The sequence below is a fragment of the Buteo buteo genome, chromosome 7, assembly GCF_964188355.1.
Source record: "Buteo buteo chromosome 7, bButBut1.hap1.1, whole genome shotgun sequence".
Lineage (NCBI taxonomy): Eukaryota > Metazoa > Chordata > Aves > Accipitriformes > Accipitridae > Buteo > Buteo buteo.
The window spans coordinates 30,440,575-30,467,521 of NC_134177.1; the positions used below are offsets into that span (position 1 = coordinate 30,440,575).

Sequence of the window (26,947 nt, forward strand, 5' to 3'; positions counted from 1 at the left end):
CAGGCGCGTGTCGCGGAGGCGTGCCGCGGCTCGGCGTGGGTCGGCGAGGCTGCAGCGTGGGGTGGGAGCGTGGTGCCGGTGGCCCGAGGGGCCTGTTTGCGGGGCAGGGGTGCGTGGGGATGTGAGCGGGTGGTGCCGGGGGTCATCGTGGTGGGGCAGGCGCGTGTCGCGGAGGCGTGCCGCGGCTCGGCGTGGGTCGGCGAGGCTGCAGCGTGGGGTGGGAGCGTGGTGCCGGTGGCCCGAGGGGCCTGTTTGCGGGGCAGGGGTGCGTGGGGATGTGAGCGGGTGGTGCCGGGGGTCATCGTGGTGGGGCAGGCGCGTGTCGCGGAGGCGTGCCGCGGCTCGGCGTGGGTCGGTGGGGCTGCAGTGTGGGGGGGCAGGAGCGTGGTTGTGGTCACCCGAGAGGGCTCTTGGCGGGGAGAGGGCTGCCTACGGCCATACCACCCTGAGAACGCCCGATCTCGTCTGATCTCGGAAGCTAAGCAGGGTCGGGCCCGGTTAGTACTTGGATGGGAGACCGCCTGGGAATACCGGGTGCTGTAGGCTTTTGGTTTTGGCCTTGGCGGCGGGGCGGCCCCTCTTTTCTTTTCTTTCTTTTCTTGCTGCGGTGTTGCGGGTGGAGGGGCAGGTGTGTGCGGCTGAGGGCGGGGGTCGTGGCGGTGGGGCAGGTGTGCTCTGCGACTGCCTGGCGCTCGGCTCTGTGGGTGGGTGGGGCTGCAGCGTGGGGTGGGAGCGCGGCTGTGGTCACCCGAGAGGGCTCTTTGCGGGGCAGGGGTGCGTGGGGATGTGAGCGGGTGGTGCCGGGGGTCATCGTGGTGGGGCAGGCGCGTGTCGCGGAGGCGTGCCGCGGCTCGGCGTGGGTCGGCGAGGCTGCAGCGTGGGGGGGGAGCGCGGCTGTGGTCACCCGAGAGGGCTCTTTGCGGGGCAGGGGTGCGTGGGGATGTGAGCGGGTGGTGCCGGGGGTCATCGTGGTGGGGCAGGCGCGTGTCGCGGAGGCGTGCCGCGGCTCGGCGTGGGTCGGCGAGGCTGCAGCGTGGGGTGGGAGCGTGGTGCCGGTGGCCCGAGGGGCCTGTTTGCGGGGCAGGGGTGCGTGGGGATGTGAGCGGGTGGTGCCGGGGGTCATCGTGGTGGGGCAGGCGCGTGTCGCGGAGGCGTGCCGCGGCTCGGCGTGGGTCGGCGAGGCTGCAGCGTGGGGTGGGAGCGCGGCTGTGGTCACCCGAGAGGGCTCTTTGCGGGGCAGGGGTGCGTGGGGATGTGAGCGGGTGGTGCCGGGGGTCATCGTGGTGGGGCAGGCGCGTGTCGCGGAGGCGTGCCGCGGCTCGGCGTGGGTCGGCGAGGCTGCAGCGTGGGGGGGGAGCGTGGTGCCGGTGGCCCGAGGGGCCTGTTTGCGGGGCAGGGGTGCGTGGGGATGTGAGCGGGTGGTGCCGGGGGTCATCGTGGTGGGGCAGGCGCGTGTCGCGGAGGCGTGCCGCGGCTCGGCGTGGGTCGGTGGGGCTGCAGTGTGGGGGGGCAGGAGCGTGGTTGTGGTCACCCGAGAGGGCTCTTGGCGGGGAGAGGGCTGCCTACGGCCATACCACCCTGAGAACGCCCGATCTCGTCTGATCTCGGAAGCTAAGCAGGGTCGGGCCCGGTTAGTACTTGGATGGGAGACCGCCTGGGAATACCGGGTGCTGTAGGCTTTTGGTTTTGGCCTTGGCGGCGGGGCGGCCCCTCTTTTCTTTTCTTTCTTTTCTTGCTGAGGTGTTGCGGGTGGAGGGGCAGGTGTGTGCGGCTGAGGGCGGGGGTCGTGGCGGTGGGGCAGGTGTGCTCTGCGACTGCCTGGCGCTCGGCTCTGTGGGTGGGTGGGGCTGCAGCGTGGGGTGGGAGCGCGGCTGTGGTCACCCGAGAGGGCTCTTTGCGGGGCAGGGGTGCGTGGGGATGTGAGCGGGTGGTGCCGGGGGTCATCGTGGTGGGGCAGGCGCGTGTCGCGGAGGCGTGCCGCGGCTCGGCGTGGGTCGGCGAGGCTGCAGCGTGGGGTGGGAGCGTGGTGCCGGTGGCCCGAGGGGCCTGTTTGCGGGGCAGGGGTGCGTGGGGATGTGAGCGGGTGGTGCCGGGGGTCATCGTGGTGGGGCAGGCGCGTGTCGCGGAGGCGTGCCGCGGCTCGGCGTGGGTCGGCGAGGCTGCAGCGTGGGGTGGGAGCGCGGCTGTGGTCACCCGAGAGGGCTCTTTGCGGGGCAGGGGTGCGTGGGGATGTGAGCGGGTGGTGCCGGGGGTCATCGTGGTGGGGCAGGCGCGTGTCGCGGAGGCGTGCCGCGGCTCGGCGTGGGTCGGCGAGGCTGCAGCGTGGGGTGGGAGCGTGGTGCCGGTGGCCCGAGGGGCCTGTTTGCGGGGCAGGGGTGCGTGGGGATGTGAGCGGGTGGTGCCGGGGGTCATCGTGGTGGGGCAGGCGCGTGTCGCGGAGGCGTGCCGCGGCTCGGCGTGGGTCGGTGGGGCTGCAGTGTGGGGGGGCAGGAGCGTGGTTGTGGTCACCCGAGAGGGCTCTTGGCGGGGAGAGGGCTGCCTACGGCCATACCACCCTGAGAACGCCCGATCTCGTCTGATCTCGGAAGCTAAGCAGGGTCGGGCCCGGTTAGTACTTGGATGGGAGACCGCCTGGGAATACCGGGTGCTGTAGGCTTTTGGTTTTGGCCTTGGCGGCGGGGCGGCCCCTCTTTTCTTTTCTTTCTTTTCTTGCTGCGGTGTTGCGGGTGGAGGGGCAGGTGTGTGCGGCTGAGGGCGGGGGTCGTGGCGGTGGGGCAGGTGTGCTCTGCGACTGCCTGGCGCTCGGCTCTGTGGGTGGGTGGGGCTGCAGCGTGGGGTGGGAGCGCGGCTGTGGTCACCCGAGAGGGCTCTTTGCGGGGCAGGGGTGCGTGGGGATGTGAGCGGGTGGTGCCGGGGGTCATCGTGGTGGGGCAGGCGCGTGTCGCGGAGGCGTGCCGCGGCTCGGCGTGGGTCGGCGAGGCTGCAGCGTGGGGTGGGAGCGTGGTGCCGGTGGCCCGAGGGGCCTGTTTGCGGGGCAGGGGTGCGTGGGGATGTGAGCGGGTGGTGCCGGGGGTCATCGTGGTGGGGCAGGCGCGTGTCGCGGAGGCGTGCCGCGGCTCGGCGTGGGTCGGCGAGGCTGCAGCGTGGGGTGGGAGCGTGGTGCCGGTGGCCCGAGGGGCCTGTTTGCGGGGCAGGGGTGCGTGGGGATGTGAGCGGGTGGTGCCGGGGGTCATCGTGGTGGGGCAGGCGCGTGTCGCGGAGGCGTGCCGCGGCTCGGCGTGGGTCGGCGAGGCTGCAGCGTGGGGTGGGAGCGCGGCTGTGGTCACCCGAGAGGGCTCTTTGCGGGGCAGGGGTGCGTGGGGATGTGAGCGGGTGGTGCCGGGGGTCATCGTGGTGGGGCAGGCGCGTGTCGCGGAGGCGTGCCGCGGCTCGGCGTGGGTCGGCGAGGCTGCAGCGTGGGGTGGGAGCGTGGTGCCGGTGGCCCGAGGGGCCTGTTTGCGGGGCAGGGGTGCGTGGGGATGTGAGCGGGTGGTGCCGGGGGTCATCGTGGTGGGGCAGGCGCGTGTCGTGGAGGCGTGCCGCGGCTCGGCGTGGGTCGGCGAGGCTGCAGCGTGGGGTGGGAGCGCGGCTGTGGTCACCCGAGAGGGCTCTTTGCGGGGCAGGGGTGCGTGGGGATGTGAGCGGGTGGTGCCGGGGGTCATCGTGGTGGGGCAGGCGCGTGTCGCGGAGGCGTGCCGCGGCTCGGCGTGGGTCGGCGAGGCTGCAGCGTGGGGTGGGAGCGTGGTGCCGGTGGCCCGAGGGGCCTGTTTGCGGGGCAGGGGTGCGTGGGGATGTGAGCGGGTGGTGCCGGGGGTCATCGTGGTGGGGCAGGCGCGTGTCGCGGAGGCGTGCCGCGGCTCGGCGTGGGTCGGCGAGGCTGCAGCGTGGGGTGGGAGCGTGGTGCCGGTGGCCCGAGGGGCCTGTTTGCGGGGCAGGGGTGCGTGGGGATGTGAGCGGGTGGTGCCGGGGGTCATCGTGGTGGGGCAGGCGCGTGTCGCGGAGGCGTGCCGCGGCTCGGCGTGGGTCGGTGGGGCTGCAGTGTGGGGGGGCAGGAGCGTGGTTGTGGTCACCCGAGAGGGCTCTTGGCGGGGAGAGGGCTGCCTACGGCCATACCACCCTGAGAACGCCCGATCTCGTCTGATCTCGGAAGCTAAGCAGGGTCGGGCCCGGTTAGTACTTGGATGGGAGACCGCCTGGGAATACCGGGTGCTGTAGGCTTTTGGTTTTGGCCTTGGCGGCGGGGCGGCCCCTCTTTTCTTTTCTTTCTTTTCTTGCTGCGGTGTTGCGGGTGGAGGGGCAGGTGTGTGCGGCTGAGGGCGGGGGTCGTGGCGGTGGGGCAGGTGTGCTCTGCGACTGCCTGGCGCTCGGCTCTGTGGGTGGGTGGGGCTGCAGCGTGGGGTGGGAGCGCGGCTGTGGTCACCCGAGAGGGCTCTTTGCGGGGCAGGGGTGCGTGGGGATGTGAGCGGGTGGTGCCGGGGGTCATCGTGGTGGGGCAGGCGCGTGTCGCGGAGGCGTGCCGCGGCTCGGCGTGGGTCGGCGAGGCTGCAGCGTGGGGTGGGAGCGTGGTGCCGGTGGCCCGAGGGGCCTGTTTGCGGGGCAGGGGTGCGTGGGGATGTGAGCGGGTGGTGCCGGGGGTCATCGTGGTGGGGCAGGCGCGTGTCGCGGAGGCGTGCCGCGGCTCGGCGTGGGTCGGCGAGGCTGCAGCGTGGGGTGGGAGCGTGGTGCCGGTGGCCCGAGGGGCCTGTTTGCGGGGCAGGGGTGCGTGGGGATGTGAGCGGGTGGTGCCGGGGGTCATCGTGGTGGGGCAGGCGCGTGTCGCGGAGGCGTGCCGCGGCTCGGCGTGGGTCGGCGAGGCTGCAGCGTGGGGTGGGAGCGCGGCTGTGGTCACCCGAGAGGGCTCTTTGCGGGGCAGGGGTGCGTGGGGATGTGAGCGGGTGGTGCCGGGGGTCATCGTGGTGGGGCAGGCGCGTGTCGCGGAGGCGTGCCGCGGCTCGGCGTGGGTCGGCGAGGCTGCAGCGTGGGGTGGGAGCGTGGTGCCGGTGGCCCGAGGGGCCTGTTTGCGGGGCAGGGGTGCGTGGGGATGTGAGCGGGTGGTGCCGGGGGTCATCGTGGTGGGGCAGGCGCGTGTCGCGGAGGCGTGCCGCGGCTCGGCGTGGGTCGGCGAGGCTGCAGCGTGGGGTGGGAGCGTGGTGCCGGTGGCCCGAGGGGCCTGTTTGCGGGGCAGGGGTGCGTGGGGATGTGAGCGGGTGGTGCCGGGGGTCATCGTGGTGGGGCAGGCGCGTGTCGCGGAGGCGTGCCGCGGCTCGGCGTGGGTCGGCGAGGCTGCAGCGTGGGGTGGGAGCGCGGCTGTGGTCACCCGAGAGGGCTCTTTGCGGGGCAGGGGTGCGTGGGGATGTGAGCGGGTGGTGCCGGGGGTCATCGTGGTGGGGCAGGCGCGTGTCGCGGAGGCGTGCCGCGGCTCGGCGTGGGTCGGCGAGGCTGCAGCGTGGGGTGGGAGCGTGGTGCCGGTGGCCCGAGGGGCCTGTTTGCGGGGCAGGGGTGCGTGGGGATGTGAGCGGGTGGTGCCGGGGGTCATCGTGGTGGGGCAGGCGCGTGTCGCGGAGGCGTGCCGCGGCTCGGCGTGGGTCGGCGAGGCTGCAGCGTGGGGTGGGAGCGTGGTGCCGGTGGCCCGAGGGGCCTGTTTGCGGGGCAGGGGTGCGTGGGGATGTGAGCGGGTGGTGCCGGGGGTCATCGTGGTGGGGCAGGCGCGTGTCGCGGAGGCGTGCCGCGGCTCGGCGTGGGTCGGCGAGGCTGCAGCGTGGGGTGGGAGCGTGGTGCCGGTGGCCCGAGGGGCCTGTTTGCGGGGCAGGGGTGCGTGGGGATGTGAGCGGGTGGTGCCGGGGGTCATCGTGGTGGGGCAGGCGCGTGTCGCGGAGGCGTGCCGCGGCTCGGCGTGGGTCGGTGGGGCTGCAGTGTGGGGGGGCAGGAGCGTGGTTGTGGTCACCCGAGAGGGCTCTTGGCGGGGAGAGGGCTGCCTACGGCCATACCACCCTGAGAACGCCCGATCTCGTCTGATCTCGGAAGCTAAGCAGGGTCGGGCCCGGTTAGTACTTGGATGGGAGACCGCCTGGGAATACCGGGTGCTGTAGGCTTTTGGTTTTGGCCTTGGCGGCGGGGCGGCCCCTCTTTTCTTTTCTTTCTTTTCTTGCTGCGGTGTTGCGGGTGGAGGGGCAGGTGTGTGCGGCTGAGGGCGGGGGTCGTGGCGGTGGGGCAGGTGTGCTCTGCGACTGCCTGGCGCTCGGCTCTGTGGGTGGGTGGGGCTGCAGCGTGGGGTGGGAGCGCGGCTGTGGTCACCCGAGAGGGCTCTTTGCGGGGCAGGGGTGCGTGGGGATGTGAGCGGGTGGTGCCGGGGGTCATCGTGGTGGGGCAGGCGCGTGTCGCGGAGGCGTGCCGCGGCTCGGCGTGGGTCGGCGAGGCTGCAGCGTGGGGTGGGAGCGTGGTGCCGGTGGCCCGAGGGGCCTGTTTGCGGGGCAGGGGTGCGTGGGGATGTGAGCGGGTGGTGCCGGGGGTCATCGTGGTGGGGCAGGCGCGTGTCGCGGAGGCGTGCCGCGGCTCGGCGTGGGTCGGCGAGGCTGCAGCGTGGGGTGGGAGCGCGGCTGTGGTCACCCGAGAGGGCTCTTTGCGGGGCAGGGGTGCGTGGGGATGTGAGCGGGTGGTGCCGGGGGTCATCGTGGTGGGGCAGGCGCGTGTCGCGGAGGCGTGCCGCGGCTCGGCGTGGGTCGGCGAGGCTGCAGCGTGGGGTGGGAGCGTGGTGCCGGTGGCCCGAGGGGCCTGTTTGCGGGGCAGGGGTGCGTGGGGATGTGAGCGGGTGGTGCCGGGGGTCATCGTGGTGGGGCAGGCGCGTGTCGCGGAGGCGTGCCGCGGCTCGGCGTGGGTCGGTGGGGCTGCAGTGTGGGGGGGCAGGAGCGTGGTTGTGGTCACCCGAGAGGGCTCTTGGCGGGGAGAGGGCTGCCTACGGCCATACCACCCTGAGAACGCCCGATCTCGTCTGATCTCGGAAGCTAAGCAGGGTCGGGCCCGGTTAGTACTTGGATGGGAGACCGCCTGGGAATACCGGGTGCTGTAGGCTTTTGGTTTTGGCCTTGGCGGCGGGGCGGCCCCTCTTTTCTTTTCTTTTCTTTTCTTTTCTTGCTGCGGTGTTGCGGGTGGAGGGGCAGGTGTGTGCGGCTGAGGGCGGGGGTCGTGGCGGTGGGGCAGGTGTGCTCTGCGACTGCCTGGCGCTCGGCTCTGTGGGTGGGTGGGGCTGCAGCGTGGGGTGGGAGCGCGGCTGTGGTCACCCGAGAGGGCTCTTTGCGGGGCAGGGGTGCGTGGGGATGTGAGCGGGTGGTGCCGGGGGTCATCGTGGTGGGGCAGGCGCGTGTCGCGGAGGCGTGCCGCGGCTCGGCGTGGGTCGGCGAGGCTGCAGCGTGGGGTGGGAGCGTGGTGCCGGTGGCCCGAGGGGCCTGTTTGCGGGGCAGGGGTGCGTGGGGATGTGAGCGGGTGGTGCCGGGGGTCATCGTGGTGGGGCAGGCGCGTGTCGCGGAGGCGTGCCGCGGCTCGGCGTGGGTCGGCGAGGCTGCAGCGTGGGGTGGGAGCGCGGCTGTGGTCACCCGAGAGGGCTCTTTGCGGGGCAGGGGTGCGTGGGGATGTGAGCGGGTGGTGCCGGGGGTCATCGTGGTGGGGCAGGCGCGTGTCGCGGAGGCGTGCCGCGGCTCGGCGTGGGTCGGTGGGGCTGCAGTGTGGGGGGGCAGGAGCGTGGTTGTGGTCACCCGAGAGGGCTCTTGGCGGGGAGAGGGCTGCCTACGGCCATACCACCCTGAGAACGCCCGATCTCGTCTGATCTCGGAAGCTAAGCAGGGTCGGGCCCGGTTAGTACTTGGATGGGAGACCGCCTGGGAATACCGGGTGCTGTAGGCTTTTGGTTTTGGCCTTGGCGGCGGGGCGGCCCCTCTTTTCTTTTCTTTTCTTTCTTTTCTTGCTGCGGTGTTGCGGGTGGAGGGGCAGGTGTGTGCGGCTGAGGGCGGGGGTCGTGGCGGTGGGGCAGGTGTGCTCTGCGACTGCCTGGCGCTCGGCTCTGTGGGTGGGTGGGGCTGCAGCGTGGGGTGGGAGCGCGGCTGTGGTCACCCGAGAGGGCTCTTTGCGGGGCAGGGGTGCGTGGGGATGTGAGCGGGTGGTGCCGGGGGTCATCGTGGTGGGGCAGGCGCGTGTCGCGGAGGCGTGCCGCGGCTCGGCGTGGGTCGGCGAGGCTGCAGCGTGGGGTGGGAGCGTGGTGCCGGTGGCCCGAGGGGCCTGTTTGCGGGGCAGGGGTGCGTGGGGATGTGAGCGGGTGGTGCCGGGGGTCATCGTGGTGGGGCAGGCGCGTGTCGCGGAGGCGTGCCGCGGCTCGGCGTGGGTCGGCGAGGCTGCAGCGTGGGGTGGGAGCGCGGCTGTGGTCACCCGAGAGGGCTCTTTGCGGGGCAGGGGTGCGTGGGGATGTGAGCGGGTGGTGCCGGGGGTCATCGTGGTGGGGCAGGCGCGTGTCGCGGAGGCGTGCCGCGGCTCGGCGTGGGTCGGCGAGGCTGCAGCGTGGGGTGGGAGCGTGGTGCCGGTGGCCCGAGGGGCCTGTTTGCGGGGCAGGGGTGCGTGGGGATGTGAGCGGGTGGTGCCGGGGGTCATCGTGGTGGGGCAGGCGCGTGTCGCGGAGGCGTGCCGCGGCTCGGCGTGGGTCGGCGAGGCTGCAGCGTGGGGTGGGAGCGTGGTGCCGGTGGCCCGAGGGGCCTGTTTGCGGGGCAGGGGTGCGTGGGGATGTGAGCGGGTGGTGCCGGGGGTCATCGTGGTGGGGCAGGCGCGTGTCGCGGAGGCGTGCCGCGGCTCGGCGTGGGTCGGCGAGGCTGCAGCGTGGGGTGGGAGCGCGGCTGTGGTCACCCGAGAGGGCTCTTTGCGGGGCAGGGGTGCGTGGGGATGTGAGCGGGTGGTGCCGGGGGTCATCGTGGTGGGGCAGGCGCGTGTCGCGGAGGCGTGCCGCGGCTCGGCGTGGGTCGGCGAGGCTGCAGCGTGGGGTGGGAGCGTGGTGCCGGTGGCCCGAGGGGCCTGTTTGCGGGGCAGGGGTGCGTGGGGATGTGAGCGGGTGGTGCCGGGGGTCATCGTGGTGGGGCAGGCGCGTGTCGCGGAGGCGTGCCGCGGCTCGGCGTGGGTCGGCGAGGCTGCAGCGTGGGGTGGGAGCGTGGTGCCGGTGGCCCGAGGGGCCTGTTTGCGGGGCAGGGGTGCGTGGGGATGTGAGCGGGTGGTGCCGGGGGTCATCGTGGTGGGGCAGGCGCGTGTCGCGGAGGCGTGCCGCGGCTCGGCGTGGGTCGGCGAGGCTGCAGCGTGGGGTGGGAGCGTGGTGCCGGTGGCCCGAGGGGCCTGTTTGCGGGGCAGGGGTGCGTGGGGATGTGAGCGGGTGGTGCCGGGGGTCATCGTGGTGGGGCAGGCGCGTGTCGCGGAGGCGTGCCGCGGCTCGGCGTGGGTCGGTGGGGCTGCAGTGTGGGGGGGCAGGAGCGTGGTTGTGGTCACCCGAGAGGGCTCTTGGCGGGGAGAGGGCTGCCTACGGCCATACCACCCTGAGAACGCCCGATCTCGTCTGATCTCGGAAGCTAAGCAGGGTCGGGCCCGGTTAGTACTTGGATGGGAGACCGCCTGGGAATACCGGGTGCTGTAGGCTTTTGGTTTTGGCCTTGGCGGCGGGGCGGCCCCTCTTTTCTTTTCTTTCTTTTCTTGCTGCGGTGTTGCGGGTGGAGGGGCAGGTGTGTGCGGCTGAGGGCGGGGGTCGTGGCGGTGGGGCAGGTGTGCTCTGCGACTGCCTGGCGCTCGGCTCTGTGGGTGGGTGGGGCTGCAGCGTGGGGTGGGAGCGCGGCTGTGGTCACCCGAGAGGGCTCTTTGCGGGGCAGGGGTGCGTGGGGATGTGAGCGGGTGGTGCCGGGGGTCATCGTGGTGGGGCAGGCGCGTGTCGCGGAGGCGTGCCGCGGCTCGGCGTGGGTCGGCGAGGCTGCAGCGTGGGGTGGGAGCGTGGTGCCGGTGGCCCGAGGGGCCTGTTTGCGGGGCAGGGGTGCGTGGGGATGTGAGCGGGTGGTGCCGGGGGTCATCGTGGTGGGGCAGGCGCGTGTCGCGGAGGCGTGCCGCGGCTCGGCGTGGGTCGGTGGGGCTGCAGTGTGGGGGGGCAGGAGCGTGGTTGTGGTCACCCGAGAGGGCTCTTGGCGGGGAGAGGGCTGCCTACGGCCATACCACCCTGAGAACGCCCGATCTCGTCTGATCTCGGAAGCTAAGCAGGGTCGGGCCCGGTTAGTACTTGGATGGGAGACCGCCTGGGAATACCGGGTGCTGTAGGCTTTTGGTTTTGGCCTTGGCGGCGGGGCGGCCCCTCTTTTCTTTTCTTTCTTTTCTTGCTGCGGTGTTGCGGGTGGAGGGGCAGGTGTGTGCGGCTGAGGGCGGGGGTCGTGGCGGTGGGGCAGGTGTGCTCTGCGACTGCCTGGCGCTCGGCTCTGTGGGTGGGTGGGGCTGCAGCGTGGGGTGGGAGCGCGGCTGTGGTCACCCGAGAGGGCTCTTTGCGGGGCAGGGGTGCGTGGGGATGTGAGCGGGTGGTGCCGGGGGTCATCGTGGTGGGGCAGGCGCGTGTCGCGGAGGCGTGCCGCGGCTCGGCGTGGGTCGGCGAGGCTGCAGCGTGGGGTGGGAGCGCGGCTGTGGTCACCCGAGAGGGCTCTTTGCGGGGCAGGGGTGCGTGGGGATGTGAGCGGGTGGTGCCGGGGGTCATCGTGGTGGGGCAGGCGCGTGTCGCGGAGGCGTGCCGCGGCTCGGCGTGGGTCGGCGAGGCTGCAGCGTGGGGTGGGAGCGTGGTGCCGGTGGCCCGAGGGGCCTGTTTGCGGGGCAGGGGTGCGTGGGGATGTGAGCGGGTGGTGCCGGGGGTCATCGTGGTGGGGCAGGCGCGTGTCGCGGAGGCGTGCCGCGGCTCGGCGTGGGTCGGCGAGGCTGCAGCGTGGGGTGGGAGCGTGGTGCCGGTGGCCCGAGGGGCCTGTTTGCGGGGCAGGGGTGCGTGGGGATGTGAGCGGGTGGTGCCGGGGGTCATCGTGGTGGGGCAGGCGCGTGTCGCGGAGGCGTGCCGCGGCTCGGCGTGGGTCGGCGAGGCTGCAGCGTGGGGTGGGAGCGCGGCTGTGGTCACCCGAGAGGGCTCTTTGCGGGGCAGGGGTGCGTGGGGATGTGAGCGGGTGGTGCCGGGGGTCATCGTGGTGGGGCAGGCGCGTGTCGCGGAGGCGTGCCGCGGCTCGGCGTGGGTCGGCGAGGCTGCAGCGTGGGGTGGGAGCGTGGTGCCGGTGGCCCGAGGGGCCTGTTTGCGGGGCAGGGGTGCGTGGGGATGTGAGCGGGTGGTGCCGGGGGTCATCGTGGTGGGGCAGGCGCGTGTCGCGGAGGCGTGCCGCGGCTCGGCGTGGGTCGGCGAGGCTGCAGCGTGGGGTGGGAGCGTGGTGCCGGTGGCCCGAGGGGCCTGTTTGCGGGGCAGGGGTGCGTGGGGATGTGAGCGGGTGGTGCCGGGGGTCATCGTGGTGGGGCAGGCGCGTGTCGCGGAGGCGTGCCGCGGCTCGGCGTGGGTCGGCGAGGCTGCAGCGTGGGGTGGGAGCGTGGTGCCGGTGGCCCGAGGGGCCTGTTTGCGGGGCAGGGGTGCGTGGGGATGTGAGCGGGTGGTGCCGGGGGTCATCGTGGTGGGGCAGGCGCGTGTCGCGGAGGCGTGCCGCGGCTCGGCGTGGGTCGGCGAGGCTGCAGCGTGGGGTGGGAGCGTGGTGCCGGTGGCCCGAGGGGCCTGTTTGCGGGGCAGGGGTGCGTGGGGATGTGAGCGGGTGGTGCCGGGGGTCATCGTGGTGGGGCAGGCGCGTGTCGCGGAGGCGTGCCGCGGCTCGGCGTGGGTCGGCGAGGCTGCAGCGTGGGGTGGGAGCGCGGCTGTGGTCACCCGAGAGGGCTCTTTGCGGGGCAGGGGTGCGTGGGGATGTGAGCGGGTGGTGCCGGGGGTCATCGTGGTGGGGCAGGCGCGTGTCGCGGAGGCGTGCCGCGGCTCGGCGTGGGTCGGCGAGGCTGCAGCGTGGGGTGGGAGCGCGGCTGTGGTCACCCGAGAGGGCTCTTTGCGGGGCAGGGGTGCGTGGGGATGTGAGCGGGTGGTGCCGGGGGTCATCGTGGTGGGGCAGGCGCGTGTCGCGGAGGCGTGCCGCGGCTCGGCGTGGGTCGGCGAGGCTGCAGCGTGGGGTGGGAGCGTGGTGCCGGTGGCCCGAGGGGCCTGTTTGCGGGGCAGGGGTGCGTGGGGATGTGAGCGGGTGGTGCCGGGGGTCATCGTGGTGGGGCAGGCGCGTGTCGCGGAGGCGTGCCGCGGCTCGGCGTGGGTCGGTGGGGCTGCAGTGTGGGGGGGCAGGAGCGTGGTTGTGGTCACCCGAGAGGGCTCTTGGCGGGGAGAGGGCTGCCTACGGCCATACCACCCTGAGAACGCCCGATCTCGTCTGATCTCGGAAGCTAAGCAGGGTCGGGCCCGGTTAGTACTTGGATGGGAGACCGCCTGGGAATACCGGGTGCTGTAGGCTTTTGGTTTTGGCCTTGGCGGCGGGGCGGCCCCTCTTTTCTTTTCTTTTCTTTTCTTTTCTTGCTGCGGTGTTGCGGGTGGAGGGGCAGGTGTGTGCGGCTGAGGGCGGGGGTCGTGGCGGTGGGGCAGGTGTGCTCTGCGACTGCCTGGCGCTCGGCTCTGTGGGTGGGTGGGGCTGCAGCGTGGGGTGGGAGCGCGGCTGTGGTCACCCGAGAGGGCTCTTTGCGGGGCAGGGGTGCGTGGGGATGTGAGCGGGTGGTGCCGGGGGTCATCGTGGTGGGGCAGGCGCGTGTCGCGGAGGCGTGCCGCGGCTCGGCGTGGGTCGGCGAGGCTGCAGCGTGGGGTGGGAGCGTGGTGCCGGTGGCCCGAGGGGCCTGTTTGCGGGGCAGGGGTGCGTGGGGATGTGAGCGGGTGGTGCCGGGGGTCATCGTGGTGGGGCAGGCGCGTGTCGCGGAGGCGTGCCGCGGCTCGGCGTGGGTCGGCGAGGCTGCAGCGTGGGGTGGGAGCGTGGTGCCGGTGGCCCGAGGGGCCTGTTTGCGGGGCAGGGGTGCGTGGGGATGTGAGCGGGTGGTGCCGGGGGTCATCGTGGTGGGGCAGGCGGGTGTCGCGGAGGCGTGCCGCGGCTCGGCGTGGGTCGGCGAGGCTGCAGCGTGGGGTGGGAGCGCGGCTGTGGTCACCCGAGAGGGCTCTTTGCGGGGCAGGGGTGCGTGGGGATGTGAGCGGGTGGTGCCGGGGGTCATCGTGGTGGGGCAGGCGCGTGTCGCGGAGGCGTGCCGCGGCTCGGCGTGGGTCGGCGAGGCTGCAGCGTGGGGTGGGAGCGTGGTGCCGGTGGCCCGAGGGGCCTGTTTGCGGGGCAGGGGTGCGTGGGGATGTGAGCGGGTGGTGCCGGGGGTCATCGTGGTGGGGCAGGCGCGTGTCGCGGAGGCGTGCCGCGGCTCGGCGTGGGTCGGCGAGGCTGCAGCGTGGGGTGGGAGCGTGGTGCCGGTGGCCCGAGGGGCCTGTTTGCGGGGCAGGGGTGCGTGGGGATGTGAGCGGGTGGTGCCGGGGGTCATCGTGGTGGGGCAGGCGCGTGTCGCGGAGGCGTGCCGCGGCTCGGCGTGGGTCGGTGGGGCTGCAGTGTGGGGGGGCAGGAGCGTGGTTGTGGTCACCCGAGAGGGCTCTTGGCGGGGAGAGGGCTGCCTACGGCCATACCACCCTGAGAACGCCCGATCTCGTCTGATCTCGGAAGCTAAGCAGGGTCGGGCCAGGTTAGTACTTGGATGGGAGACCGCCTGGGAATACCGGGTGCTGTAGGCTTTTGGTTTTGGCCTTGGCGGCGGGGCGGCCCCTCTTTTCTTTTCTTTCTTTTCTTGCTGCGGTGTTGCGGGTGGAGGGGCAGGTGTGTGCGGCTGAGGGCGGGGGTCGTGGCGGTGGGGCAGGTGTGCTCTGCGACTGCCTGGCGCTCGGCTCTGTGGGTGGGTGGGGCTGCAGCGTGGGGTGGGAGCGCGGCTGTGGTCACCCGAGAGGGCTCTTTGCGGGGCAGGGGTGCGTGGGGATGTGAGCGGGTGGTGCCGGGGGTCATCGTGGTGGGGCAGGCGCGTGTCGCGGAGGCGTGCCGCGGCTCGGCGTGGGTCGGCGAGGCTGCAGCGTGGGGTGGGAGCGTGGTGCCGGTGGCCCGAGGGGCCTGTTTGCGGGGCAGGGGTGCGTGGGGATGTGAGCGGGTGGTGCCGGGGGTCATCGTGGTGGGGCAGGCGCGTGTCGCGGAGGCGTGCCGCGGCTCGGCGTGGGTCGGCGAGGCTGCAGCGTGGGGTGGGAGCGTGGTGCCGGTGGCCCGAGGGGCCTGTTTGCGGGGCAGGGGTGCGTGGGGATGTGAGCGGGTGGTGCCGGGGGTCATCGTGGTGGGGCAGGCGCGTGTCGCGGAGGCGTGCCGCGGCTCGGCGTGGGTCGGCGAGGCTGCAGCGTGGGGTGGGAGCGTGGTGCCGGTGGCCCGAGGGGCCTGTTTGCGGGGCAGGGGTGCGTGGGGATGTGAGCGGGTGGTGCCGGAGGTCATCGTGGTGGGGCAGGCGCGTGTCGCGGAGGCGTGCCGCGGCTCGGCGTGGGTCGGCGAGGCTGCAGCGTGCGGTGGGAGCGCGGCTGTGGTCACCCGAGAGGGCTCTTTGCGGGGCAGGGGTGCGTGGGGATGTGAGCGGGTGGTGCCGGGGGTCATCGTGGTGGGGCAGGCGCGTGTCGCGGAGGCGTGCCGCGGCTCGGCGTGGGTCGGCGAGGCTGCAGCGTGGGGTGGGAGCGTGGTGCCGGTGGCCCGAGGGGCCTGTTTGCGGGGCAGGGGTGCGTGGGGATGTGAGCGGGTGGTGCCGGGGGTCATCGTGGTGGGGCAGGCGCGTGTCGCGGAGGCGTGCCGCGGCTCGGCGTGGGTCGGCGAGGCTGCAGCGTGGGGTGGGAGCGTGGTGCCGGTGGCCCGAGGGGCCTGTTTGCGGGGCAGGGGTGCGTGGGGATGTGAGCGGGTGGTGCCGGGGGTCATCGTGGTGGGGCAGGCGGGTGTCGCGGAGGCGTGCCGCGGCTCGGCGTGGGTCGGCGAGGCTGCAGCGTGCGGTGGGAGCGCGGCTGTGGTCACCCGAGAGGGCTCTTTGCGGGGCAGGGGTGCGTGGGGATGTGAGCGGGTGGTGCCGGGGGTCATCGTGGTGGGGCAGGCGCGTGTCGCGGAGGCGTGCCGCGGCTCGGCGTGGGTCGGCGAGGCTGCAGCGTGGGGTGGGAGCGTGGTGCCGGTGGCCCGAGGGGCCTGTTTGCGGGGCAGGGGTGCGTGGGGATGTGAGCGGGTGGTGCCGGGGGTCATCGTGGTGGGGCAGGCGCGTGTCGCGGAGGCGTGCCGCGGCTCGGCGTGGGTCGGCGAGGCTGCAGCGTGGGGTGGGAGCGTGGTGCCGGTGGCCCGAGGGGCCTGTTTGCGGGGCAGGGGTGCGTGGGGATGTGAGCGGGTGGTGCCGGGGGTCATCGTGGTGGGGCAGGCGCGTGTCGCGGAGGCGTGCCGCGGCTCGGCGTGGGTCGGCGAGGCTGCAGCGTGGGGTGGGAGCGTGGTGCCGGTGGCCCGAGGGGCCTGTTTGCGGGGCAGGGGTGCGTGGGGATGTGAGCGGGTGGTGCCGGGGGTCATCGTGGTGGGGCAGGCGCGTGTCGCGGAGGCGTGCCGCGGCTCGGCGTGGGTCGGCGAGGCTGCAGCGTGGGGTGGGAGCGCGGCTGTGGTCACCCGAGAGGGCTCTTTGCGGGGCAGGGGTGCGTGGGGATGTGAGCGGGTGGTGCCGGGGGTCATCGTGGTGGGGCAGGCGCGTGTCGCGGAGGCGTGCCGCGGCTCGGCGTGGGTCGGCGAGGCTGCAGCGTGGGGTGGGAGCGTGGTGCCGGTGGCCCGAGGGGCCTGTTTGCGGGGCAGGGGTGCGTGGGGATGTGAGCGGGTGGTGCCGGGGGTCATCGTGGTGGGGCAGGCGCGTGTCGCGGAGGCGTGCCGCGGCTCGGCGTGGGTCGGCGAGGCTGCAGCGTGGGGTGGGAGCGCGGCTGTGGTCACCCGAGAGGGCTCTTTGCGGGGCAGGGGTGCGTGGGGATGTGAGCGGGTGGTGCCGGGGGTCATCGTGGTGGGGCAGGCGCGTGTCGCGGAGGCGTGCCGCGGCTCGGCGTGGGTCGGCGAGGCTGCAGCGTGGGGTGGGAGCGTGGTGCCGGTGGCCCGAGGGGCCTGTTTGCGGGGCAGGGGTGCGTGGGGATGTGAGCGGGTGGTGCCGGGGGTCATCGTGGTGGGGCAGGCGCGTGTCGCGGAGGCGTGCCGCGGCTCGGCGTGGGTCGGCGAGGCTGCAGCGTGGGGTGGGAGCACGGCTGTGGTCACCCGAGAGGGCTCTTTGCGGGGCAGGGGTGCGTGGGGATGTGAGCGGGTGGTGCCGGGGGTCATCGTGGTGGGGCAGGCGCGTGTCGCGGAGGCGTGCCGCGGCTCGGCGTGGGTCGGCGAGGCTGCAGCGTGGGGTGGGAGCGTGGTGCCGGTGGCCCGAGGGGCCTGTTTGCGGGGCAGGGGTGCGTGGGGATGTGAGCGGGTGGTGCCGGGGGTCATCGTGGTGGGGCAGGCGCGTGTCGCGGAGGCGTGCCGCGGCTCGGCGTGGGTCGGCGAGGCTGCAGCGTGGGGTGGGAGCGTGGTGCCGGTGGCCCGAGGGGCCTGTTTGCGGGGCAGGGGTGCGTGGGGATGTGAGCGGGTGGTGCCGGGGGTCATCGTGGTGGGGCAGGCGCGTGTCGCGGAGGCGTGCCGCGGCTCGGCGTGGGTCGGCGAGGCTGCAGCGTGGGGTGGGAGCGCGGCTGTGGTCACCCGAGAGGGCTCTTTGCGGGGCAGGGGTGCGTGGGGATGTGAGCGGGTGGTGCCGGGGGTCATCGTGGTGGGGCAGGCGCGTGTCGCGGAGGCGTGCCGCGGCTCGGCGTGGGTCGGTGGGGCTGCAGTGTGGGGGGGCAGGAGCGTGGTTGTGGTCACCCGAGAGGGCTCTTGGCGGGGAGAGGGCTGCCTACGGCCATACCACCCTGAGAACGCCCGATCTCGTCTGATCTCGGAAGCTAAGCAGGGTCGGGCCCGGTTAGTACTTGGATGGGAGACCGCCTGGGAATACCGGGTGCTGTAGGCTTTTGGTTTTGGCCTTGGCGGCGGGGCGGCCCCTCTTTTCTTTTCTTTTCTTTTCTTTTCTTGCTGCGGTGTTGCGGGTGGAGGGGCAGGTGTGTGCGGCTGAGGGCGGGGGTCGTGGCGGTGGGGCAGGTGTGCTCTGCGACTGCCTGGCGCTCGGCTCTGTGGGTGGGTGGGGCTGCAGCGTGGGGTGGGAGCGCGGCTGTGGTCACCCGAGAGGGCTCTTTGCGGGGCAGGGGTGCGTGGGGATGTGAGCGGGTGGTGCCGGGGGTCATCGTGGTGGGGCAGGCGCGTGTCGCGGAGGCGTGCCGCGGCTCGGCGTGGGTCGGCGAGGCTGCAGCGTGGGGTGGGAGCGTGGTGCCGGTGGCCCGAGGGGCCTGTTTGCGGGGCAGGGGTGCGTGGGGATGTGAGCGGGTGGTGCCGGGGGTCATCGTGGTGGGGCAGGCGCGTGTCGCGGAGGCGTGCCGCGGCTCGGCGTGGGTCGGCGAGGCTGCAGCGTGGGGTGGGAGCGTGGTGCCGGTGGCCCGAGGGGCCTGTTTGCGGGGCAGGGGTGCGTGGGGATGTGAGCGGGTGGTGCCGGGGGTCATCGTGGTGGGGCAGGCGCGTGTCGCGGAGGCGTGCCGCGGCTCGGCGTGGGTCGGCGAGGCTGCAGCGTGGGGTGGGAGCGCGGCTGTGGTCACCCGAGAGGGCTCTTTGCGGGGCAGGGGTGCGTGGGGATGTGAGCGGGTGGTGCCGGGGGTCATCGTGGTGGGGCAGGCGCGTGTCGCGGAGGCGTGCCGCGGCTCGGCGTGGGTCGGCGAGGCTGCAGCGTGGGGTGGGAGCGCGGCTGTGGTCACCCGAGAGGGCTCTTTGCGGGGCAGGGGTGCGTGGGGATGTGAGCGGGTGGTGCCGGGGGTCATCGTGGTGGGGCAGGCGCGTGTCGCGGAGGCGTGCCGCGGCTCGGCGTGGGTCGGCGAGGCTGCAGCGTGGGGTGGGAGCGTGGTGCCGGTGGCCCGAGGGGCCTGTTTGCGGGGCAGGGGTGCGTGGGGATGTGAGCGGGTGGTGCCGGGGGTCATCGTGGTGGGGCAGGCGCGTGTCGCGGAGGCGTGCCGCGGCTCGGCGTGGGTCGGTGGGGCTGCAGTGTGGGGGGGCAGGAGCGTGGTTGTGGTCACCCGAGAGGGCTCTTGGCGGGGAGAGGGCTGCCTACGGCCATACCACCCTGAGAACGCCCGATCTCGTCTGATCTCGGAAGCTAAGCAGGGTCGGGCCCGGTTAGTACTTGGATGGGAGACCGCCTGGGAATACCGGGTGCTGTAGGCTTTTGGTTTTGGCCTTGGCGGCGGGGCGGCCCCTCTTTTCTTTTCTTTCTTTTCTTGCTGCGGTGTTGCGGGTGGAGGGGCAGGTGTGTGCGGCTGAGGGCGGGGGTCGTGGCGGTGGGGCAGGTGTGCTCTGCGACTGCCTGGCGCTCGGCTCTGTGGGTGGGTGGGGCTGCAGCGTGGGGTGGGAGCGCGGCTGTGGTCACCCGAGAGGGCTCTTTGCGGGGCAGGGGTGCGTGGGGATGTGAGCGGGTGGTGCCGGGGGTCATCGTGGTGGGGCAGGCGCGTGTCGCGGAGGCGTGCCGCGGCTCGGCGTGGGTCGGCGAGGCTGCAGCGTGGGGGGGGAGCGCGGCTGTGGTCACCCGAGAGGGCTCTTTGCGGGGCAGGGGTGCGTGGGGATGTGAGCGGGTGGTGCCGGGGGTCATCGTGGTGGGGCAGGCGCGTGTCGCGGAGGCGTGCCGCGGCTCGGCGTGGGTCGGCGAGGCTGCAGCGTGGGGTGGGAGCGTGGTGCCGGTGGCCCGAGGGGCCTGTTTGCGGGGCAGGGGTGCGTGGGGATGTGAGCGGGTGGTGCCGGGGGTCATCGTGGTGGGGCAGGCGCGTGTCGCGGAGGCGTGCCGCGGCTCGGCGTGGGTCGGTGGGGCTGCAGTGTGGGGGGGCAGGAGCGTGGTTGTGGTCACCCGAGAGGGCTCTTGGCGGGGAGAGGGCTGCCTACGGCCATACCACCCTGAGAACGCCCGATCTCGTCTGATCTCGGAAGCTAAGCAGGGTCGGGCCCGGTTAGTACTTGGATGGGAGACCGCCTGGGAATACCGGGTGCTGTAGGCTTTTGGTTTTGGCCTTGGCGGCGGGGCGGCCCCTCTTTTCTTTTCTTTCTTTTCTTGCTGCGGTGTTGCGGGTGGAGGGGCAGGTGTGTGCGGCTGAGGGCGGGGGTCGTGGCGGTGGGGCAGGTGTGCTCTGCGACTGCCTGGCGCTCGGCTCTGTGGGTGGGTGGGGCTGCAGCGTGGGGTGGGAGCGCGGCTGTGGTCACCCGAGAGGGCTCTTTGCGGGGCAGGGGTGCGTGGGGATGTGAGCGGGTGGTGCCGGGGGTCATCGTGGTGGGGCAGGCGCGTGTCGCGGAGGCGTGCCGCGGCTCGGCGTGGGTCGGCGAGGCTGCAGCGTGGGGTGGGAGCGCGGCTGTGGTCACCCGAGAGGGCTCTTTGCGGGGCAGGGGTGCGTGGGGATGTGAGCGGGTGGTGCCGGGGGTCATCGTGGTGGGGCAGGCGCGTGTCGCGGAGGCGTGCCGCGGCTCGGCGTGGGTCGGCGAGGCTGCAGCGTGGGGTGGGAGCGTGGTGCCGGTGGCCCGAGGGGCCTGTTTGCGGGGCAGGGGTGCGTGGGGATGTGAGCGGGTGGTGCCGGGGGTCATCGTGGTGGGGCAGGCGCGTGTCGCGGAGGCGTGCCGCGGCTCGGCGTGGGTCGGTGGGGCTGCAGTGTGGGGGGGCAGGAGCGTGGTTGTGGTCACCCGAGAGGGCTCTTGGCGGGGAGAGGGCTGCCTACGGCCATACCACCCTGAGAACGCCCGATCTCGTCTGATCTCGGAAGCTAAGCAGGGTCGGGCCCGGTTAGTACTTGGATGGGAGACCGCCTGGGAATACCGGGTGCTGTAGGCTTTTGGTTTTGGCCTTGGCGGCGGGGCGGCCCCTCTTTTCTTTTCTTTCTTTTCTTGCTGCGGTGTTGCGGGTGGAGGGGCAGGTGTGTGCGGCTGAGGGCGGGGGTCGTGGCGGTGGGGCAGGTGTGCTCTGCGACTGCCTGGCGCTCGGCTCTGTGGGTGGGTGGGGCTGCAGCGTGGGGTGGGAGCGCGGCTGTGGTCACCCGAGAGGGCTCTTTGCGGGGCAGGGGTGCGTGGGGATGTGAGCGGGTGGTGCCGGGGGTCATCGTGGTGGGGCAGGCGCGTGTCGCGGAGGCGTGCCGCGGCTCGGCGTGGGTCGGCGAGGCTGCAGCGTGGGGTGGGAGCGTGGTGCCGGTGGCCCGAGGGGCCTGTTTGCGGGGCAGGGGTGCGTGGGGATGTGAGCGGGTGGTGCCGGGGGTCATCGTGGTGGGGCAGGCGCGTGTCGCGGAGGCGTGCCGCGGCTCGGCGTGGGTCGGCGAGGCTGCAGCGTGGGGTGGGAGCGTGGTGCCGGTGGCCCGAGGGGCCTGTTTGCGGGGCAGGGGTGCGTGGGGATGTGAGCGGGTGGTGCCGGGGGTCATCGTGGTGGGGCAGGCGGGTGTCGCGGAGGCGTGCCGCGGCTCGGCGTGGGTCGGCGAGGCTGCAGCGTGGGGTGGGAGCGTGGTGCCGGTGGCCCGAGGGGCCTGTTTGCGGGGCAGGGGTGCGTGGGGATGTGAGCGGGTGGTGCCGGGGGTCATCGTGGTGGGGCAGGCGCGTGTCGCGGAGGCGTGCCGCGGCTCGGCGTGGGTCGGCGAGGCTGCAGCGTGGGGTGGGAGCGTGGTGCCGGTGGCCCGAGGGGCCTGTTTGCGGGGCAGGGGTGCGTGGGGATGTGAGCGGGTGGTGCCGGGGGTCATCGTGGTGGGGCAGGCGCGTGTCGCGGAGGCGTGCCGCGGCTCGGCGTGGGTCGGTGGGGCTGCAGTGTGGGGGGGCAGGAGCGTGGTTGTGGTCACCCGAGAGGGCTCTTGGCGGGGAGAGGGCTGCCTACGGCCATACCACCCTGAGAACGCCCGATCTCGTCTGATCTCGGAAGCTAAGCAGGGTCGGGCCAGGTTAGTACTTGGATGGGAGACCGCCTGGGAATACCGGGTGCTGTAGGCTTTTGGTTTTGGCCTTGGCGGCGGGGCGGCCCCTCTTTTCTTTTCTTTTCTTTTCTTGCTGCGGTGTTGCGGGTGGAGGGGCAGGTGTGTGCGGCTGAGGGCGGGGGTCGTGGCGGTGGGGCAGGTGTGCTCTGCGACTGCCTGGCGCTCGGCTCTGTGGGTGGGTGGGGCTGCAGCGTGGGGTGGGAGCGCGGCTGTGGTCACCCGAGAGGGCTCTTTGCGGGGCAGGGGTGCGTGGGGATGTGAGCGGGTGGTGCCGGGGGTCATCGTGGTGGGGCAGGCGCGTGTCGCGGAGGCGTGCCGCGGCTCGGCGTGGGTCGGCGAGGCTGCAGCGTGGGGTGGGAGCGTGGTGCCGGTGGCCCGAGGGGCCTGTTTGCGGGGCAGGGGTGCGTGGGGATGTGAGCGGGTGGTGCCGGGGGTCATCGTGGTGGGGCAGGCGCGTGTCGCGGAGGCGTGCCGCGGCTCGGCGTGGGTCGGCGAGGCTGCAGCGTGGGGTGGGAGCGTGGTGCCGGTGGCCCGAGGGGCCTGTTTGCGGGGCAGGGGTGCGTGGGGATGTGAGCGGGTGGTGCCGGGGGTCATCGTGGTGGGGCAGGCGCGTGTCGCGGAGGCGTGCCGCGGCTCGGCGTGGGTCGGCGAGGCTGCAGCGTGGGGTGGGAGCGTGGTGCCGGTGGCCCGAGGGGCCTGTTTGCGGGGCAGGGGTGCGTGGGGATGTGAGCGGGTGGTGCCGGGGGTCATCGTGGTGGGGCAGGCGCGTGTCGCGGAGGCGTGCCGCGGCTCGGCGTGGGTCGGCGAGGCTGCAGCGTGGGGTGGGAGCGTGGTGCCGGTGGCCCGAGGGGCCTGTTTGCGGGGCAGGGGTGCGTGGGGATGTGAGCGGGTGGTGCCGGAGGTCATCGTGGTGGGGCAGGCGCGTGTCGCGGAGGCGTGCCGCGGCTCGGCGTGGGTCGGCGAGGCTGCAGCGTGCGGTGGGAGCGCGGCTGTGGTCACCCGAGAGGGCTCTTTGCGGGGCAGGGGTGCGTGGGGATGTGAGCGGGTGGTGCCGGGGGTCATCGTGGTGGGGCAGGCGCGTGTCGCGGAGGCGTGCCGCGGCTCGGCGTGGGTCGGCGAGGCTGCAGCGTGGGGTGGGAGCGTGGTGCCGGTGGCCCGAGGGGCCTGTTTGCGGGGCAGGGGTGCGTGGGGATGTGAGCGGGTGGTGCCGGGGGTCATCGTGGTGGGGCAGGCGCGTGTCGCGGAGGCGTGCCGCGGCTCGGCGTGGGTCGGCGAGGCTGCAGCGTGGGGTGGGAGCGTGGTGCCGGTGGCCCGAGGGGCCTGTTTGCGGGGCAGGGGTGCGTGGGGATGTGAGCGGGTGGTGCCGGGGGTCATCGTGGTGGGGCAGGCGGGTGTCGCGGAGGCGTGCCGCGGCTCGGCGTGGGTCGGCGAGGCTGCAGCGTGCGGTGGGAGCGCGGCTGTGGTCACCCGAGAGGGCTCTTTGCGGGGCAGGGGTGCGTGGGGATGTGAGCGGGTGGTGCCGGGGGTCATCGTGGTGGGGCAGGCGCGTGTCGCGGAGGCGTGCCGCGGCTCGGCGTGGGTCGGTGGGGCTGCAGTGTGGGGGGGCAGGAGCGTGGTTGTGGTCACCCGAGAGGGCTCTTGGCGGGGAGAGGGCTGCCTACGGCCATACCACCCTGAGAACGCCCGATCTCGTCTGATCTCGGAAGCTAAGCAGGGTCGGGCCCGGTTAGTACTTGGATGGGAGACCGCCTGGGAATACCGGGTGCTGTAGGCTTTTGGTTTTGGCCTTGGCGGCGGGGCGGCCCCTCTTTTCTTTTCTTTCTTTTCTTGCTGCGGTGTTGCGGGTGGAGGGGCAGGTGTGTGCGGCTGAGGGCGGGGGTCGTGGCGGTGGGGCAGGTGTGCTCTGCGACTGCCTGGCGCTCGGCTCTGTGGGTGGGTGGGGCTGCAGCGTGGGGTGGGAGCGCGGCTGTGGTCACCCGAGAGGGCTCTTTGCGGGGCAGGGGTGCGTGGGGATGTGAGCGGGTGGTGCCGGGGGTCATCGTGGTGGGGCAGGCGCGTGTCGCGGAGGCGTGCCGCGGCTCGGCGTGGGTCGGCGAGGCTGCAGCGTGGGGTGGGAGCGTGGTGCCGGTGGCCCGAGGGGCCTGTTTGCGGGGCAGGGGTGCGTGGGGATGTGAGCGGGTGGTGCCGGGGGTCATCGTGGTGGGGCAGGCGCGTGTCGCGGAGGCGTGCCGCGGCTCGGCGTGGGTCGGCGAGGCTGCAGCGTGGGGTGGGAGCGTGGTGCCGGTGGCCCGAGGGGCCTGTTTGCGGGGCAGGGGTGCGTGGGGATGTGAGCGGGTGGTGCCGGGGGTCATCGTGGTGGGGCAGGCGCGTGTCGCGGAGGCGTGCCGCGGCTCGGCGTGGGTCGGCGAGGCTGCAGCGTGGGGTGGGAGCGCGGCTGTGGTCACCCGAGAGGGCTCTTTGCGGGGCAGGGGTGCGTGGGGATGTGAGCGGGTGGTGCCGGGGGTCATCGTGGTGGGGCAGGCGCGTGTCGCGGAGGCGTGCCGCGGCTCGGCGTGGGTCGGCGAGGCTGCAGCGTGGGGTGGGAGCGTGGTGCCGGTGGCCCGAGGGGCCTGTTTGCGGGGCAGGGGTGCGTGGGGATGTGAGCGGGTGGTGCCGGGGGTCATCGTGGTGGGGCAGGCGCGTGTCGCGGAGGCGTGCCGCGGCTCGGCGTGGGTCGGCGAGGCTGCAGCGTGGGGTGGGAGCGCGGCTGTGGTCACCCGAGAGGGCTCTTTGCGGGGCAGGGGTGCGTGGGGATGTGAGCGGGTGGTGCCGGGGGTCATCGTGGTGGGGCAGGCGCGTGTCGCGGAGGCGTGCCGCGGCTCGGCGTGGGTCGGCGAGGCTGCAGCGTGGGGTGGGAGCGTGGTGCCGGTGGCCCGAGGGGCCTGTTTGCGGGGCAGGGGTGCGTGGGGATGTGAGCGGGTGGTGCCGGGGGTCATCGTGGTGGGGCAGGCGCGTGTCGCGGAGGCGTGCCGCGGCTCGGCGTGGGTCGGCGAGGCTGCAGCGTGGGGTGGGAGCACGGCTGTGGTCACCCGAGAGGGCTCTTTGCGGGGCAGGGGTGCGTGGGGATGTGAGCGGGTGGTGCCGGGGGTCATCGTGGTGGGGCAGGCGCGTGTCGCGGAGGCGTGCCGCGGCTCGGCGTGGGTCGGCGAGGCTGCAGCGTGGGGTGGGAGCGTGGTGCCGGTGGCCCGAGGGGCCTGTTTGCGGGGCAGGGGTGCGTGGGGATGTGAGCGGGTGGTGCCGGGGGTCATCGTGGTGGGGCAGGCGCGTGTCGCGGAGGCGTGCCGCGGCTCGGCGTGGGTCGGCGAGGCTGCAGCGTGGGGTGGGAGCGTGGTGCCGGTGGCCCGAGGGGCCTGTTTGCGGGGCAGGGGTGCGTGGGGATGTGAGCGGGTGGTGCCGGGGGTCATCGTGGTGGGGCAGGCGCGTGTCGCGGAGGCGTGCCGCGGCTCGGCGTGGGTCGGCGAGGCTGCAGCGTGGGGTGGGAGCGCGGCTGTGGTCACCCGAGAGGGCTCTTTGCGGGGCAGGGGTGCGTGGGGATGTGAGCGGGTGGTGCCGGGGGTCATCGTGGTGGGGCAGGCGCGTGTCGCGGAGGCGTGCCGCGGCTCGGCGTGGGTCGGTGGGGCTGCAGTGTGGGGGGGCAGGAGCGTGGTTGTGGTCACCCGAGAGGGCTCTTGGCGGGGAGAGGGCTGCCTACGGCCATACCACCCTGAGAACGCCCGATCTCGTCTGATCTCGGAAGCTAAGCAGGGTCGGGCCCGGTTAGTACTTGGATGGGAGACCGCCTGGGAATACCGGGTGCTGTAGGCTTTTGGTTTTGGCCTTGGCGGCGGGGCGGCCCCTCTTTTCTTTTCTTTTCTTTTCTTTTCTTGCTGCGGTGTTGCGGGTGGAGGGGCAGGTGTGTGCGGCTGAGGGCGGGGGTCGTGGCGGTGGGGCAGGTGTGCTCTGCGACTGCCTGGCGCTCGGCTCTGTGGGTGGGTGGGGCTGCAGCGTGGGGTGGGAGCGCGGCTGTGGTCACCCGAGAGGGCTCTTTGCGGGGCAGGGGTGCGTGGGGATGTGAGCGGGTGGTGCCGGGGGTCATCGTGGTGGGGCAGGCGCGTGTCGCGGAGGCGTGCCGCGGCTCGGCGTGGGTCGGCGAGGCTGCAGCGTGGGGTGGGAGCGTGGTGCCGGTGGCCCGAGGGGCCTGTTTGCGGGGCAGGGGTGCGTGGGGATGTGAGCGGGTGGTGCCGGGGGTCATCGTGGTGGGGCAGGCGCGTGTCGCGGAGGCGTGCCGCGGCTCGGCGTGGGTCGGCGAGGCTGCAGCGTGGGGTGGGAGCGTGGTGCCGGTGGCCCGAGGGGCCTGTTTGCGGGGCAGGGGTGCGTGGGGATGTGAGCGGGTGGTGCCGGGGGTCATCGTGGTGGGGCAGGCGCGTGTCGCGGAGGCGTGCCGCGGCTCGGCGTGGGTCGGCGAGGCTGCAGCGTGGGGTGGGAGCGTGGTGCCGGTGGCCCGAGGGGCCTGTTTGCGGGGCAGGGGTGCGTGGGGATGTGAGCGGGTGGTGCCGGGGGTCATCGTGGTGGGGCAGGCGCGTGTCGCGGAGGCGTGCCGCGGCTCGGCGTGGGTCGGCGAGGCTGCAGCGTGGGGTGGGAGCGCGGCTGTGGTCACCCGAGAGGGCTCTTTGCGGGGCAGGGGTGCGTGGGGATGTGAGCGGGTGGTGCCGGGGGTCATCGTGGTGGGGCAGGCGCGTGTCGCGGAGGCGTGCCGCGGCTCGGCGTGGGTCGGCGAGGCTGCAGCGTGGGGTGGGAGCACGGCTGTGGTCACCCGAGAGGGCTCTTTGCGGGGCAGGGGTGCGTGGGGATGTGAGCGGGTGGTGCCGGGGGTCATCGTGGTGGGGCAGGCGCGTGTCGCGGAGGCGTGCCGCGGCTCGGCGTGGGTCGGCGAGGCTGCAGCGTGGGGTGGGAGCGTGGTGCCGGTGGCCCGAGGGGCCTGTTTGCGGGGCAGGGGTGCGTGGGGATGTGAGCGGGTGGTGCCGGGGGTCATCGTGGTGGGGCAGGCGCGTGTCGCGGAGGCGTGCCGCGGCTCGGCGTGGGTCGGCGAGGCTGCAGCGTGGGGTGGGAGCGTGGTGCCGGTGGCCCGAGGGGCCTGTTTGCGGGGCAGGGGTGCGTGGGGATGTGAGCGGGTGGTGCCGGGGGTCATCGTGGTGGGGCAGGCGCGTGTCGCGGAGGCGTGCCGCGGCTCGGCGTGGGTCGGCGAGGCTGCAGCGTGGGGTGGGAGCGTGGTGCCGGTGGCCCGAGGGGCCTGTTTGCGGGGCAGGGGTGCGTGGGGATGTGAGCGGGTGGTGCCGGGGGTCATCGTGGTGGGGCAGGCGCGTGTCGCGGAGGCGTGCCGCGGCTCGGCGTGGGTCGGCGAGGCTGCAGCGTGGGGTGGGAGCGCGGCTGTGGTCACCCGAGAGGGCTCTTTGCGGGGCAGGGGTGCGTGGGGATGTGAGCGGGTGGTGCCGGGGGTCATCGTGGTGGGGCAGGCGCGTGTCGCGGAGGCGTGCCGCGGCTCGGCGTGGGTCGGCGAGGCTGCAGCGTGGGGTGGGAGCGCGGCTGTGGTCACCCGAGAGGGCTCTTTGCGGGGCAGGGGTGCGTGGGGATGTGAGC

At 73.7% G+C, this 26,947-nt stretch overlaps 18 non-coding genes across 18 annotated transcripts; all 18 read left to right on the top strand.

Annotated features, from left to right (window-relative positions):
- The first annotated feature begins 427 nt into the window (after nucleotides 1–427).
- On the top strand, nucleotides 428–546 carry LOC142033476 (5S ribosomal RNA). The gene has a single exon (XR_012651191.1). It is a non-coding gene; the product is annotated as a 5S ribosomal RNA (ribosomal RNA).
- Nucleotides 547–1,560: 1,014 nt separating this feature from the next.
- LOC142033477 (5S ribosomal RNA) lies at nucleotides 1,561–1,679 on the top strand. The gene has a single exon (XR_012651192.1). It is a non-coding gene; the product is annotated as a 5S ribosomal RNA (ribosomal RNA).
- Nucleotides 1,680–2,537: 858 nt separating this feature from the next.
- On the top strand, nucleotides 2,538–2,656 carry LOC142033478 (5S ribosomal RNA). The gene has a single exon (XR_012651193.1). It is a non-coding gene; the product is annotated as a 5S ribosomal RNA (ribosomal RNA).
- A 1,482-nt stretch (nucleotides 2,657–4,138) lies between these two features.
- LOC142033480 (5S ribosomal RNA) lies at nucleotides 4,139–4,257 on the top strand. Its single transcript, XR_012651195.1, has one exon. It is a non-coding gene; the product is annotated as a 5S ribosomal RNA (ribosomal RNA).
- A 1,794-nt stretch (nucleotides 4,258–6,051) lies between these two features.
- Nucleotides 6,052–6,170, top strand: LOC142033481 (5S ribosomal RNA). Its single transcript, XR_012651196.1, has one exon. It is a non-coding gene; the product is annotated as a 5S ribosomal RNA (ribosomal RNA).
- Nucleotides 6,171–7,028: 858 nt separating this feature from the next.
- Nucleotides 7,029–7,147, top strand: LOC142033482 (5S ribosomal RNA). The gene has a single exon (XR_012651197.1). It is a non-coding gene; the product is annotated as a 5S ribosomal RNA (ribosomal RNA).
- Nucleotides 7,148–7,855: 708 nt separating this feature from the next.
- Nucleotides 7,856–7,974, top strand: LOC142033483 (5S ribosomal RNA). Its single transcript, XR_012651198.1, has one exon. It is a non-coding gene; the product is annotated as a 5S ribosomal RNA (ribosomal RNA).
- A 1,643-nt stretch (nucleotides 7,975–9,617) lies between these two features.
- On the top strand, nucleotides 9,618–9,736 carry LOC142033484 (5S ribosomal RNA). The gene has a single exon (XR_012651199.1). It is a non-coding gene; the product is annotated as a 5S ribosomal RNA (ribosomal RNA).
- A 546-nt stretch (nucleotides 9,737–10,282) lies between these two features.
- Nucleotides 10,283–10,401, top strand: LOC142033485 (5S ribosomal RNA). Its single transcript, XR_012651200.1, has one exon. It is a non-coding gene; the product is annotated as a 5S ribosomal RNA (ribosomal RNA).
- A 2,106-nt stretch (nucleotides 10,402–12,507) lies between these two features.
- Nucleotides 12,508–12,626, top strand: LOC142033486 (5S ribosomal RNA). The gene has a single exon (XR_012651201.1). It is a non-coding gene; the product is annotated as a 5S ribosomal RNA (ribosomal RNA).
- Nucleotides 12,627–13,802: 1,176 nt separating this feature from the next.
- On the top strand, nucleotides 13,803–13,921 carry LOC142033435 (5S ribosomal RNA). The gene has a single exon (XR_012651152.1). It is a non-coding gene; the product is annotated as a 5S ribosomal RNA (ribosomal RNA).
- A 3,198-nt stretch (nucleotides 13,922–17,119) lies between these two features.
- Nucleotides 17,120–17,238, top strand: LOC142033487 (5S ribosomal RNA). The gene has a single exon (XR_012651202.1). It is a non-coding gene; the product is annotated as a 5S ribosomal RNA (ribosomal RNA).
- A 1,176-nt stretch (nucleotides 17,239–18,414) lies between these two features.
- Nucleotides 18,415–18,533, top strand: LOC142033488 (5S ribosomal RNA). The gene has a single exon (XR_012651203.1). It is a non-coding gene; the product is annotated as a 5S ribosomal RNA (ribosomal RNA).
- A 702-nt stretch (nucleotides 18,534–19,235) lies between these two features.
- Nucleotides 19,236–19,354, top strand: LOC142033490 (5S ribosomal RNA). Its single transcript, XR_012651204.1, has one exon. It is a non-coding gene; the product is annotated as a 5S ribosomal RNA (ribosomal RNA).
- A 702-nt stretch (nucleotides 19,355–20,056) lies between these two features.
- LOC142033492 (5S ribosomal RNA) lies at nucleotides 20,057–20,175 on the top strand. The gene has a single exon (XR_012651206.1). It is a non-coding gene; the product is annotated as a 5S ribosomal RNA (ribosomal RNA).
- Nucleotides 20,176–21,189: 1,014 nt separating this feature from the next.
- LOC142033467 (5S ribosomal RNA) lies at nucleotides 21,190–21,308 on the top strand. The gene has a single exon (XR_012651183.1). It is a non-coding gene; the product is annotated as a 5S ribosomal RNA (ribosomal RNA).
- Nucleotides 21,309–22,947: 1,639 nt separating this feature from the next.
- LOC142033493 (5S ribosomal RNA) lies at nucleotides 22,948–23,066 on the top strand. Its single transcript, XR_012651207.1, has one exon. It is a non-coding gene; the product is annotated as a 5S ribosomal RNA (ribosomal RNA).
- A 1,950-nt stretch (nucleotides 23,067–25,016) lies between these two features.
- On the top strand, nucleotides 25,017–25,135 carry LOC142033494 (5S ribosomal RNA). The gene has a single exon (XR_012651208.1). It is a non-coding gene; the product is annotated as a 5S ribosomal RNA (ribosomal RNA).
- The last annotated feature ends 1,812 nt before the right edge of the window (nucleotides 25,136–26,947 follow it).